This window comes from Balaenoptera musculus, chromosome 10 (assembly GCF_009873245.2).
Source record: "Balaenoptera musculus isolate JJ_BM4_2016_0621 chromosome 10, mBalMus1.pri.v3, whole genome shotgun sequence".
NCBI classification, from domain to species: Eukaryota; Metazoa; Chordata; class Mammalia; order Artiodactyla; family Balaenopteridae; genus Balaenoptera; species Balaenoptera musculus.
In genome coordinates, this window is record NC_045794.1 from 80,196,793 (window position 1) to 80,210,651 (window position 13,859).

The window sequence follows — 13,859 nt, forward strand, 5'->3', positions numbered from 1 at the left end:
TTTTCAGAGGTAAGAGTTGGATGACGCTGTTCAATGCCAAATTCAGTTTCCTCAGCTTGTGCGGAAATCTGTATTCACCGGCCTCCATGGTATTGTAGTAAGAATGAGGCCTCTGGACCAACCTAAGTTTGAATCCCCGATCAGTTTTTTATGAGGGTGTTCCCTTGCACAAGGATCTTACTTGGTCTTTTTGAGTTTTGTGTGTCTCATGTATAATAGATGGATAAGAGTACAGCCACGAAGGGTCATAGAGGGGATTAAATAAGAAAGTGTACATAAAGTACGAGGTACAAGAATGTTCTTGGGAAACATTCGTTCCCTTTTGTACATATCCATAAATACCCACATATGGAACTAAACTTGCAGTTGATAATGAGAAGGACATAGTCTAATAGTCCAGAGTTTATCAGTAGATGGTAAAATGGTCCTGGCAGTATAAAGATGCAATTCAGGATGCTGACATCCTTTATCTGTTTCTCAGGGGAACAGGTTTCCTGCCTCAGTAGTCAGAAAGGAGGACAGTACCCGGTCCTCCTGGCCTGTTTGGGGTGGGGGTGGTGAGGGACGTTCCTGTCTATCTCAGGGGGTCTTCAGTCCTGTGACCTGATCCTGTCACCTCTTTTGCAGCCCTAACCTGGGCTAATCACAGGTCTATGTCCCTCCTGCCCCCAAAACCCCTGACCTTCAAGATGCTGGCAGATTTTAAGAAAGACTGTTAATTACCATGTTCAAGTACACAGGAGAATTGACAAAAGGTAATGAATCATGAGGCTGACATTTTAAATATGGGAATAGTAGACATTTTAATAAATTTTCTCTCAGTAATATAATTTTTGGACCACCCTACTTCTGAAAAGATTCAAGCAGCATAAGAAAATGCAATAAACTGAAAATGTAATTATTTAGGTGTCCACTCTGAGAACAGTGTTTAGATTGCATTTAAACTTTTTTGGTGAGGGGGAAAGGTTTGATAAGGATGTTTAGAGTAGAAGGTTCTTTACCTTTTAATAAATTCAGACGTCAAGGCAAAACCGAGCATTTTCTTTGCTGAACAAAGCAAACAAACTGACGTGGCTGTGATTCTCAGGCAGCTCCAGGGGGACAGGAAGAAGAGGAAAGGGGATGCGTAAGATCAGACAGACTAACGGAGGGCGCCATTCATTCATTTTGGTTCTCACAGCGCATTTTTTGTTTGTGTCAAAACTGGCATAAAATATGAATTTGTTACTGATTATTATTTCTTGCAAATTCAAAATTCTGAGGTCTTTTCACTGTAAAGAAAAAAGCAATCACAAATATGGCTCTTTCATTAGCAACAGGCTAGGCAATATTTGCTAACGTGTAAGTCTAAAGATTCAGTTCTGCGGTGTAGCCCAGTTGTTTTCTGCATGGAAGATTACAGAAGAAAACAGGTTCCAGACCATCTTTTCTCCCTTTCATTTATTACCTGATTCTGAGGCAAACAATTTTAGAAAGAGTCCTTGTTGGAATAAGGAATAGAACCAAGCAAGTCATACTTTATGTTGTGTCATGTATTTATTATATGATTATTGCATAATTTTATGAATGGGGGAGGATCAGGAATGTATGTGTATAAATCTGTCTGTGTTTTGGGTCAACACACATTTCTGTGATAAAAAGTTCTGATTTCTTGTAATAAGTATCTTTCCAGTGTGATTTCGGTTGATTTATGTGGAAATCATAAATCCAGTGTGATTTATGAGGAAATTACTGTTAAACTAGCTTAAAGTTATAAGAAGACTCTGTATAGAGATATCATGCTTGAGTCTCCAGCCTGAACTAGTAAGGAGAGATTGATAAGAATATCTTTCTTTTTTTCTCTTTTTATAAATGTATTTATTTATTTATATTTATTTTTTGGCTGTGTTGGATCTTTGTTGCTGCACGCGGGCTTCCTCTAGTTGCGGCGAGCGGGGGCTACTCTTCGTTAGGGTGCGCGGGCTTCTCATTGCGGTGGCTTCTCTTGTTGCGGAGCACGGGCTCTAGGCGTGCTGGCTTCAGTAGCTGTGGCACGTGGGCTCAGTAGTTGTGGCTCGCGGGCTCTAGACCGCAGGCTCAGTACTTGTGGTGCATGGGCTGAGTTGCTCCCCGGCATGTGGGATCTTCCCGGACCAGGGCTCGAACCTGTGTCCCCTGCTTTGGCAGGCGGATTTTTAATCACTGAGCCACCAGGGAAGTCCACCTTCCTGTTTTAACAGAAAAGTCATAGAGTAAAATTAAAGCTGAACAGATCTTGTAGCCTGTAGTTACTTTTTTTTTAAAACAACTCTGATGGCTTACTAGTCAAAAGACCTTTTCACATTCAGACAACATAACAACAATTGTATCAGGAAAAAACTGGGTAGACTGGGAAAAACTAAGAGAAACAGTGATGGAGAAAACACAGCTATGAGCATCTTGAAAATAAAAGCAGCATCTTGAAAAATAAATGGAGCTATTTCACTTTGCTCTTTTGGAGGGGTGCAGTTTCCAGATACTTATTTTAGATATAAGAACGCATATACATTTTAAATGTAAAGAAAAGAAACGCCCAATTTCATTTCAAGAGATTATGTGTTGACTCCCATCGCATCCCCAGTATAGAGAATCTTGTATTTCTTCCCTAAAAAAAGGAGCAGGTAGGGAGAGAGGGCATAGCTTTCATGGCTCTTTCCTCTGAGAAATTTGAAGCTGCCTCCCTTGCCATTTTTTAGTGTTTTGCTCATGTTAAGTATACCTTAGATGAATTTGAAGATGCTGAATCATAAATAATAGACACAGTTACAAAGCTGCTGGAAATTTATGAAATTGCCGGTTTGAGCTTCAATAAGGCACCAGGTCAGAAGCAAGTTCCCACTGCTCCATTCTCTGAGGCAAGTAGTTGCATACAGCCCTGCATGAACTGCAACGGGTTGTGTAAACTGTGTTTTTCCCTAGATTCCTAACTATGACATCAACACCAAGAACTGGGCTAAAATGTTTTCTTCTCTCTACTCAGAATGAAGACTAAACCCCATTGGCTTCTATCCAGGCTTAGAAAAATATATTTGTCAATTTTTGTAATAAAATTAATATCATGGATGACTAACCTTAAAATTAAGTCAAGAATATGTACTTTGTTCCCCTGCACCAAAATCACTTCATATACCATTTCCACAAAGAATTACCTCTCAGAGTAGGGAAATCACTTAAAAAATTGCAAGGAAGCCTTTAAAAACTGAGCTGTTCTAATGGGATATTTAGAAGGGTAATACTCTTAAAAAAGACCTACTTGTTTGTTTTCAAAGAATGGGGAATTAGGAACCCCTTCTGAATACTTTTCTTCCCTCCCTCCCTCCCTCCTTTCCTTTCTTTCTTGCTTCCTTCCACTCTTCCTTCCCATTTAATTGTGATTTTTTTTTTAAAAGGCAAAATGATGTCATTACAGGTATCAGAGAACTTTCCCATAAACAAAAAATTTTCTAGTTGCTACTTTGAGTCCTTAATGCAGGCTAATATTTAAATTAGGAAAGTAAAGGTAAAGAGCAGAGGCATTTTCTATACTCAGCAACTGAGGAACTCTAAGCATTTTAAATATATTTTGATCATATTTATTAAGGATCAGAAGGCTGTTGAGAGCTAGTTTTTAAAAACCCTCTAAGATCTAAAATAACCACCAAAGACCTTTTCATTTTGAAAGAATAAACAGGATTATGAGACTAGGTAACTTTCCTTGAGGAGCTATAAATGCAAGTCATTAGTAAATTCATTCGCTCCATTGAAATTCATTTCTTATAAGGTCTGCCGGATAATTATTCTTTCTAAACACAACAACAAAAACTGAACAGATGTTTAGGTAGATAACAAGTTTGATGGATAAGATATAATGAATCTGTTCTTTTCATTGTTTTTAATAAAAAAGATATATCTGATGGTAAGATTTCTTCAAGGTTCTTAATAGAATACGTTCCCTAGATTAAAGAAGAAGAAAAAAAGGTGGTATAGAACTTGATGTGATACTAGGATAATGAAAAATGTATCACTTAACAAGGTCTGCATTATTCAGAGTTATGCCCATGCAACTGTGTGCTCTAATCCCCAGCCAATACGTTGCTTGGTAACCAGTTACCTGCACACCTGCTCCGTAGCTATAAGAGACAGTGCATGTATGGTTATTGGTCATATTTAGTACTGAAGAAAAAGATAAAATCCAACAAATATTAATATTTTATACAACAGTATATCTTTTACCTTATTATTGCACTCACTGTTTAGCTAAAGATTTTTTTTTTAAACAGAAGAGTCACTGCTTCCCATCACACTATCACCTCCTGAGTAGCATGAGAAAGGACTTAAATTCCTTTCACAGCATCTGTAATCAACTCTGTTTGCTGCAGGCAACAGATGCTACCATTAGGACGGATTTTGCACTTAGGTGAGAGGGAAGGCTGAATGGAGAATTTCAGTTTATAAAAGATTCCAGCCCTGGAGGCAGAATCATTCTAGAATCAGTTTGACCATAAGGATCTGTCTACATGAATGCTTGATTAACACAGCCCTAGAAATACCAGTCATTGTGATTAGGCTGTGGCATAGCTGGATTGTTCCTGATTATTTCCCTCTCAAGTTACATTTCAGAACAGTTCTACCACTGATTGTGTGGCAATGACTCGGTAGGGAAGCCCTAAGAGGCGAGCTTTGGGACCAACACATGAAGCTCATGTATTTTTTTCCTGTTAGAAGGTTGATTGCACACTATGCATTTGAGTCTCAGGGCTACTAGAAAGGATGTTCCAAGGGCCTTAAAGTCATTTGCTCTAACTTCTGGCAGGATCACAGCAATTTATTTAAGAGTTGGAAGGTACCTTTAGGGATCATTTAGTTCTTTGATTCTCAGCCCTGCCCGCACATTAGAATCACCTGGAGAGCTTTTAAAACATACTGATGCCTGAGCCCATCCCCAGAACATTCCTATGCTAGGTCTGTGGTAGGATTCAGGCTGAAAGAGTGAAGAGCTGGACCAAGGCCAGGTATGTTATACTAATTGATGGCCCTTCACTTAAAGGGAAACATCAGAAGTGAAGAACACCTATTCCCTTTCTACTGGTTCCCATCCTTTTGTCCTCTTGTTAGCCTTAACCACTTGGTTAACCAAGGCCCCAGCGCTGAGGCTCTCCTCTTCGGTATAGCTGGGGCTCTTGGTAGGGTCCTTCATGTGCCACTCTGCCTCTAGAGAAAGTCACTTGCTTGTGGACAGAGCCACCACAAGCTGCAACGATAAGCCAAGGCGAAAACATACGTGGCATTTTGTGCAGGCCTAGCAGTTCAAAGCCAACTGCCTAACTGTTAAAACCAGCCTCATGGACCATGTAAGCTGCTACACACCACCAAACAGCCCCATATCACAGGCTCCACCCAAGGCCGCAAATCATAGGCTCTACCTTCAATTGCCAACATGTCTTATTTCTCAAAGTTTCTGGTTCACGCACCACTTGTTGGGGGGGGGGTTGAGGTTATCTCCTCCAACTGTGAGCCTCCCTGATCTGTGGAAATGCAGAATAGAAACTATGCTTCCGTATGCTTTCGAGGGCGGCTTGCCCTTGAGAGAGAGGGAAGAGGAAGAGGCGGAGCTACATGTGTCTCGTTTCTCTACCAAATTCACCATCAGACAAGTAGCTATAGTTTGAGGCGGGTGGAAGTAAGAGGACAGAGGGAGGCCAAGAGTTTTATTTTAATTGATGGCCTTTCATTTAAAAAGTTTTTCTTGTTGGATTATAGTTGATTTACAATGTTGCGTTAGTTTCAGGTGTACAGCAAAGTGCATCAGTTATACATATATGTATATCCACTCTTAAGATTCTTTTCCCATATAGGCCATTTCCTTTCATGTTTAAAGAAACATCAGGAGTGGGAAGGAGGTGTCCCCTTCCTGATACTTGTCGACAGCTGCCCTACTCCCAATATCCATCAGTATCACTGGGTTTTCTCTTACTCCACCTCCTAAGTATCTGTCTGCCCTTCCACTCTGTTTCCACTGCTACTGCCCAAGTCAGGCCTTTGTTTTCTCTTTTACTAAGATTTACATTCCCTTCATTGCTGGAATTCTGGCCTTTGTGCCCTGCCCCCCTTCTTCTCCCTCCTTGCCCCCAGCATACATACAAGCAAAACTGAAAAAAATCTGTCTTCCAGATCATCAGAGTAGTTATTTTATTGTACACATCTGATGATGTCACTCCCATGCTCAGTATCCCTCAGCAGCTTTCCATTGCCTGAAAGATACTTTCTCAGCTCCTGTGTCTGGTGTACAAGATCCCTCACAATTTGATAGGTAGTTAAGCTTGTGGACTCTGGAGAAAGAATGCCTGGTTTCAAAGCCATTGACTAGCTATAAGTCCTTGAACTAGTAATTTAACCTCTGTGCCTCACTTTACTCATCTGTGAAATTAGGATAATAATAGTACCTATCTCAAAGGGAGACTATTTTGCAAGAATAAATAATAATCCATGTGAAACACCTATCACTGTGCTTAGCACATACTAAGTGCTCAAAATTAATCATTATTATTTTTCTTCTGCTTGCTTATCTAGCCCCATGTGTCCCATGGGTCCCCCCTATACTAGAAGGCCCAGGCTTAGCTACTTGCTCTTCTCTGACCCTGCCGCTTTTTTGTGTTTCACCCATGTTGGTCCTTCTGTTGGCACGCCCTTGCCCATCTTGATTGCCTGGCATTGTCTGCCTTTATTTCCTAGTGCTCAACCCAGCAGCAGGCATATATGGAAACTGCTCAAAATGTTTGTTGAACAAGTAAACATGCGAATGAGAAGGCTCTTTTCTAGGGGAAATAATTTCAAGTTTTGAAAGCTCTGCATGTACTGCATTTTATGGAAGAGCAACATATTTTCCGGTGCAATTCAGTGGAAACATTAAATGAAAAAGAATCTTAGAATACAGATAATTGCTATTTTCACTTCAAACTACTTTTTAAAGTCTAAATTCAGAACTAATAGAGATTTTTTAAAATCTGTACTAATATATTGTGGGTGTGGGAAGGAAGGGGAGAACATTTCACATGTAACCTTTTAGCTACCTCCTTTGTTGAAATAACTTTTCTAAAACTAATGATACAGCTGATGAAATCTCTTTTGAATGAGTTGCAATGCACTAATCTTACTGCCCTAAGTTGGCTAGTCTCAAGGCAAACAGCTCTTGTCTACTGATCATTTAGAGCTCTTTTTTTCACTTTTTAAAAGGTCAATTGGTTTATTTCCATGTATTTAGCAACAGTTTATAAAGCAACATTTTTAGAGCTGTCACTGTATTAATTTTTCATGGTTTTAGTAATTGTGAATTTTATATTTCCTTGGGAAGCAATTAATACATTTAGGGACCTGTCCTGGGTTTCATAAACACTTCCAATTAAAATGTATTGATTTGGCAGTCGTTTCTCCTTGGTATTCGTTCACAAAGACCAACAAGCAATTTACGTGGCTTCGTCTAACCTGAATGTGAGCAAAGATGAGACAACTGAAGATATTACTTCTTTCTCCCTTAGAAGTTAATTAGTTCTATAGGTGTTATTAGCCTGTAAGCGCCTGGAGGGCAAAGATAACGTCTTTATTCATTATTGTATCTCACCCAGGGTCTAGCTGAGGCCCTGCATGTGTTAAGGGAAACAATTGGCACCCCCAGCAGGGAATTTGCATAAATGAAGGCACTTTCCCAGTGGCCAGTGTGGAGCCCAGAAGGAGAATCGGCAAAGGTCAGGGCAGGAGCTTAGTGAGTTCCTGGGAAGCAGAACAGACTGCAACCTCGCAGAGGCACCTGGGATTAAGTGGGAGAATGGGGGCACAGCAGAGGAGCCCTTCCTAGAAAGACCAGGAAGGAAAAGGGGGATCCAGTCAGGAGACTTCTGGATGTGGTACAATTCCTTGAATACATTTCAGGTTGGAATCACCTGGAGGATTTGAGTGCATAGATAGATGTTTGCAGAAATGGGAAGGATTCCAATGTCTGGGCATAAGAGTTCCGGTGAGGAGTATTTGTGATGCTTTCTCACTGTAGGGTACGTGTTTGTGGTGTGTGTGTGGGGTGTGGCAACTTATCAAAAATTAGGCCACTATTGGCGCAAAGGATTTCTCTCAGAGGCTAATTCTTATGTATAAGGATCAATAGATCCTTATTAGCACATCCCTAAGGCTGAGTCAAATCCCGTGGAAATATAAATAAAATATAAACTATGGTATGCTCATCAGTAGTTTACAATCCAATTAGATGTGTAAAAAAGATCATGTAAGCATTGGAACAGTATACGATAAATGAGGAAATAGATAAGTTGTTCAGTGCATTCAAAAGAGAAAGTCATTCTGGGCTGGCTTTATGAAGAGGTGAGACATAATCTGAGCCTTGAGGGCATTTACACAAGCAGAGAAGAGATGTCACATATGTGACCTGAGGGTGCAAACTCATGGGTTTTGAGTGAAAGCTTTTGGATGGTGTAGAAGATTCCTGTTGTGTGAGGAGTTGAGGCAGGGAAACTTGGAGTGTACTTAAGACTCATTACAGTCTGGCCTTGGATGTCAGGTGAAGGCATTTGAGCTTCACCCGTTAGGCAGTGGAGCACCGTTCATGGTTTTTCCACCGGGGCCTGGCATGATCAGAGTCGCCCTTTAGAAGATTACTTTAGCAAAATAATCCAGGCTGGGTTGAAAGAGATGACTCTGAAAGCAATGAGTCCAGTTTGGGGGTGTCAATTTCCTAAAACCCTGGAACACTGTATCATCTCCATTTATCTAAGTATAATCTGGCCACTTTCAGGTCATTCTCAGAACAATGACATATAAAAAATAAAAAGAACTAAATTTTTACTACATTCTCTTGATCATATTGCATAATACATATAAAAATCTTTGAAATTCTCTTCACTCATTTAAAGATGAATTTTTTTAAAGATAAAATCATGACTCTCATACAGATATAAAATGAACATGTGTTAAAGATTTTATTTAACTCATTAAAGAGGGAACCTGTAAGATGTTACAACCAGTTCAAAGGAGAATCCAAAGAATGGATACATCTATAGATTAGGAATATTGAAGTAAATGTACAAATGGAGGTGAGACTGGATTTTTCCATGATAGGAAAGAGGAGTCAGTTGAACTTCTACCAGATAGAATTTACATGTCTGTAGACAAGAACTGTTTGGAATAGCTAGCAGTTATCTACATTTTAGAGTTGTAAACTAGCTTAATGGCAGTGAAAAGCTAAAATCAGATAATCTAGAAGGGTGTGCTGTAGACAATGCAGAACTTTCCACTGAAGCACAAAGTCTTCTTCCAAAAATTCCAGAGACTTATGTCCTTCTCTTTTTACCAAACTTTATTTCGACCATTTATTTCAAAATGCCACCATCTTCACCCCCCTCACACTGATCTACTTATGTTACCTGTGGATCAATTCTTTTTTTCCAAGAGCAGCTCCAGACCCTTTCCTTCTAGTGTAAATTAACTAATTCTTTCTTGCTTCTCTCAATTTTCCTTCGTTCACTACTAGATCATCTCACAAAGACAGAGGGTTCTCCTTCTCCTTAGAAGGAAGTTTTTGAAAACATGTAGTTCATATTTTCTCCATCACATCCACGTAGTCTAATTTTTATGCCATTGTTTTGGACCAAAAATGTTTTGAGGTTGTGGTCCTGATTGCCACTTTCCCCTTAAAGAAAGAAAGAAAGCTGGTAAGAAGAATCTTAGATTTTCTTTTCTTATTCTACTATAAATCTCCTGCTAAGGGATCTTCTGACCCAACCTTGTTTCAGAGCTGAAGCATCTGAGAACAGTTATGGTGAATGCCTTCTTCAATTAGAGGCAGAGATAAGACCGGATGTCGGGTTCCTTGGTCTAAGAGTCAGTTTTACAATGATTTATTGAGTGCCTACTATGTGCCAGGTCTTCTTGGAACTTATGTTCAATTTGGAGGAGACAGGCAATAAATAATATAAACAAGTAAATTATGTAGTGTATCATGTATACATTATATTGTATTATGCAGAATGGGAAAAAAGCTATGAAGAAAAATAAAGCAAGGGATTTAAAATAGGGAGAGTGATATTTGCACAGTGACTTGAAGAAAGTGAGGGAGTGAGCCGTAAGAATATATGGGGGAGAACATTCCAGGCAGAGGGATCAGGAAGTCCAAAGGCCCTGAGGTGGGAGTATGCCCAGTGTTCTTGAGGACCAGCAGGAGTCCAGTGTGGCTGGAGTGACGAGCAGTGCAGAAGGAGATGGGAGCAGATAAGTGTGGGGAACAGGTGCAGATCATAGAGACTCTTGTAGGCCATTATAGGGTTTTCTGATTGAGGTGGGAAACCACTGGCAGGTTTTGAGTGACATTATCTGTTCTATATTTTAAGAGGATTATCCTGGCTGTTATGTTGAAAATAAACTGTAAGGGGACAAAGGACAAAGGGGAATCACTGTGGCCAGCAGGGAGGTCACTGCACTAATCCAGGAGAGGAATGACAGTAGCCTGGAGCCAGGGGGGAGCAGTGAAGGTGGAGAGGCGGTAAAGTAATGATGGAGTCAGTGTTAACCTTGGGTCAGTTTACTTCAATTATCAGAACAATTTGGGGTATTTAGTAGTTTTCTACGCATCTTGTTAGGGACTGGGATCCAGTTATGTAAGATCCAGTTCCTACCCCCGAGGAACCCAATCTTATAAAAGTGACAACTATAAAAAAATACTAAAAACATTAGAATGCATTGTGGCAAGTGTAACAATAGAAATATGTTCAAGGTACAGAATGAGACCCCAAAAAGGAATGATGAGCCAGGAGGGCTTCTTGCCAGAGCTATATTTTGAAAAAGGAACAAGAGCTTCCCAGGGTGCCCTTCCCAGGTGGAGGGAGGCCCTTCAGGTAGAGGGAACAGCAAGATCTGAGGGGTAGTGCAAGCTGTTAAGCTGTTCACTTCTATTCTTGGCCGTGCAGTAGATGCAAAGTGTTGCAACAAGACTCTCCAGCCCCTACTCCATGTGCTTCAGGAACAGCCCAGAGGCCCTTGTGGTTTAACATCTGTCTTGGGGGAAGAGTACCAGGCAGTGAGAATAGCCAAGTGTAAAGACCCTAACATATAAACTTGCTTTGTGGGTTAAGGAACATCAGGAGGCTGGGGGCTAGACTGGGGAGCATAGGAAACAGACAGCTGAATGCCTGAGTCCCTGGGAAGGCATTTAGGGCCATCAAGGAGTTCATCTGGAGTTTTTCCCAAGGGAGGGAGAGCAAACTTTCATTTTTTGAATTGAAAAGGAAAGTGGCATAAGAGGGGTGGGGTAGCCTCTTAGAATTCTAGAGAGAGATAGAGATTTGGATACTTTCTGAAGTGTAAGATATGAAGGTGTCATGTGGTAGGAAAGGGGCACATGGATGCTTGGATGTGGTCGGTCAGTAAGCCCTGGCAAGTGAGCGGTCATGCAGTTTCTCCCTGGCCAGGCCTGCCGTGCGTGGAGAGCTGCACTGCGAGAGGTTGCAGAGGACTGTGGTCAGTAGGAGGAGTCTGGAGTCAGGCTGATGGGTCAAATCCCAGCCCCACCGTTCACCCCGGACTAGTTGCTTAACCTCTGTGCCTCGGCTTCCATCTGCCAAATGGGGCTGGTAAGTTTAGCGCCTGCCTCAGATGGTTGCTATGAGGAGTATGTAAGTGGATGTTGAAAATCGCTTACCACAGTGGCTAGCACATAGTCAGTGCTGTGTAAGTATGCGCCATTGTTATTCCTACCCTCTGGGATCAGCAATGCCTAGGGCCTGCGGACAGCCTTGACAGAGCTATTCGCAGTACGGCAGCCCCGTGGACTGAGACGAGGCCTCTTCCTGTGGGCGCCCTGCGGTCCTTACAGAGCTCAGCAGAGGGAGGGGACTGAGGCTAGGACCCTAATGCCTGGGATTGGATTTCTCATCAACCCTGGCAAAGAAAGGCTGAGCCAGTTTTAATTTTATCTAGAAAAATAAAGAAATGTGATGTTGCTTAAGTGTATCATGAAGCAAATTCGTAGTGGTTACGTGTGCTTAGGGAACTATAAGCAGCTGTAAATTGCTGAAAGATAGATTCTGAGGTGGGGGAAGTGGCAAGTAATGGTTGAAAAGGTAGGTGGGGATCAAGTCAAGATGGACCTCAAATGCCCTTCTCATGACTTTGGCCTTTATTCTACACATGCTGGGAGCCAGAGAAGGATTTTTAAGCAGAGGTGACAGAATCTGATTTAGATCTTTAATAACTTTGTTGGCGGCAGGGGTGTAGATGTAAAATTGTCAAGAGAATTGGGAGAGAAAAAGCAATCCAGTTAAAAGGCTGTTGCAATAATTCCAAGGAGGAAGAATAGGGGCCGGATTAAGGTATTGACAGCAGAATAAAGAAGATACAGTGGAGCTGAGACATAGCAAGGAAACTTGGACCTGATATTACAGACAGAGAAAAGCCAGGCTTCTGGCTTTGGATATGGGGAGACCAGGGGAAAGAACAGATTGGGCGATGACAGTGAGTTCCATTTGGGTCCTGTTAGCTTGTGATGCCTGTGTCCAAGTGGAGGTGTCAAGATTGGGCCAAGATAGAGGGATCATTAGGATGGAGGCGGTTAGGGGGGAGTGGAATTGCTTAAGGCAAGGCAGTAAAATCAGAAAAGAACCCTGGAAACACCAGAGACTTTGGTGAGGATCACTGGGAAGAAATGGTTGGATAGATAGAAAAACAACAGGAGGGGTAATTGCCAAGGAACTAGGCAAGGAGTTTCTTGGAAGCCTCATTATTAAATGCAGAGACTTCAAGAATAGAGGGCTTTTGCTGATACACATCAGTAGGCGAGCAGAAATAGTTTTGAAGTCAAGGGAACAGTAAGCAGTGAGGATGTGGTGAAGGTGAGTGTGGACCATACTTCGAAGAGATTTATGAAGTAAAGATGAGGATAGTAGCTAGAGGGGCAATGCTGGGTCAAGGAATATTCCTCTCCCAGTTCTCCAGTTTGTTAGAACTTATTAAATAGGCCATGAGAAGTTCTCAGCGGAGAGAGAACATTGGAGGATTCATGTGTATACACTTTAAAGGCTGGGATGTATATAATACTTTTAAAACTCTTTCTCTAAAGCAAGTCTTAAAAAATTATCAATTCAACTAGATGAAAAATTCACATAAGTAAGAAGACATGAATGGGATGTTAAGTGAAGACTCCCTATATTTAATTGACATTTTCCTCAAAGTTTGACGTTTGTATTTTCTAAAGTATGTTTTATTCTACATAAGTAAGGGACTCTCTGGCAGTTTCATCTCATTGCATGGCTGTGTGTACTTTGTCCCATAAACTCATTTTGACACACTCTTTTAAATTTGATATTAAAGTACACAGTTTATCCTACAGCTCACTCAGAAAATTTTAAACCACTAGCCAAATGCTGAACAGTGACAAAATCCATTTTTACGATTCAAAAGGGCACATGCTTCACAGGAAAAAGGAATGGAGCTTTTATTTTGGCTAAATGGTGGGAACACTGTGGGGAGTATATTGGGGATAATTGTAAATATAGTTTTTCCTTGCATGATTGGATCTTAGATTGTTAGTTAGGAATATTCTGAAACAATACAGTTATCAGCAAGAAAACACTCAGATGCTTCATTGCGTTCAGTGGTTTCTTTTATTAACTGTAACACCTGCCATTTCACAGCCTGTGCTTCTGTCTCCAGACACAAAGTAAAAAGGGTCCCACAATAAATATTGGGTTATTTAGGCCTCCAAATAATACAATAACAATCAAACTGTGCACTGCAGCCTCAGTAATCTGGATATGTCAGGTAAAAGCGATTTTCTTCTTGTTGGAATGAAATGTATTTGATCTGAATTG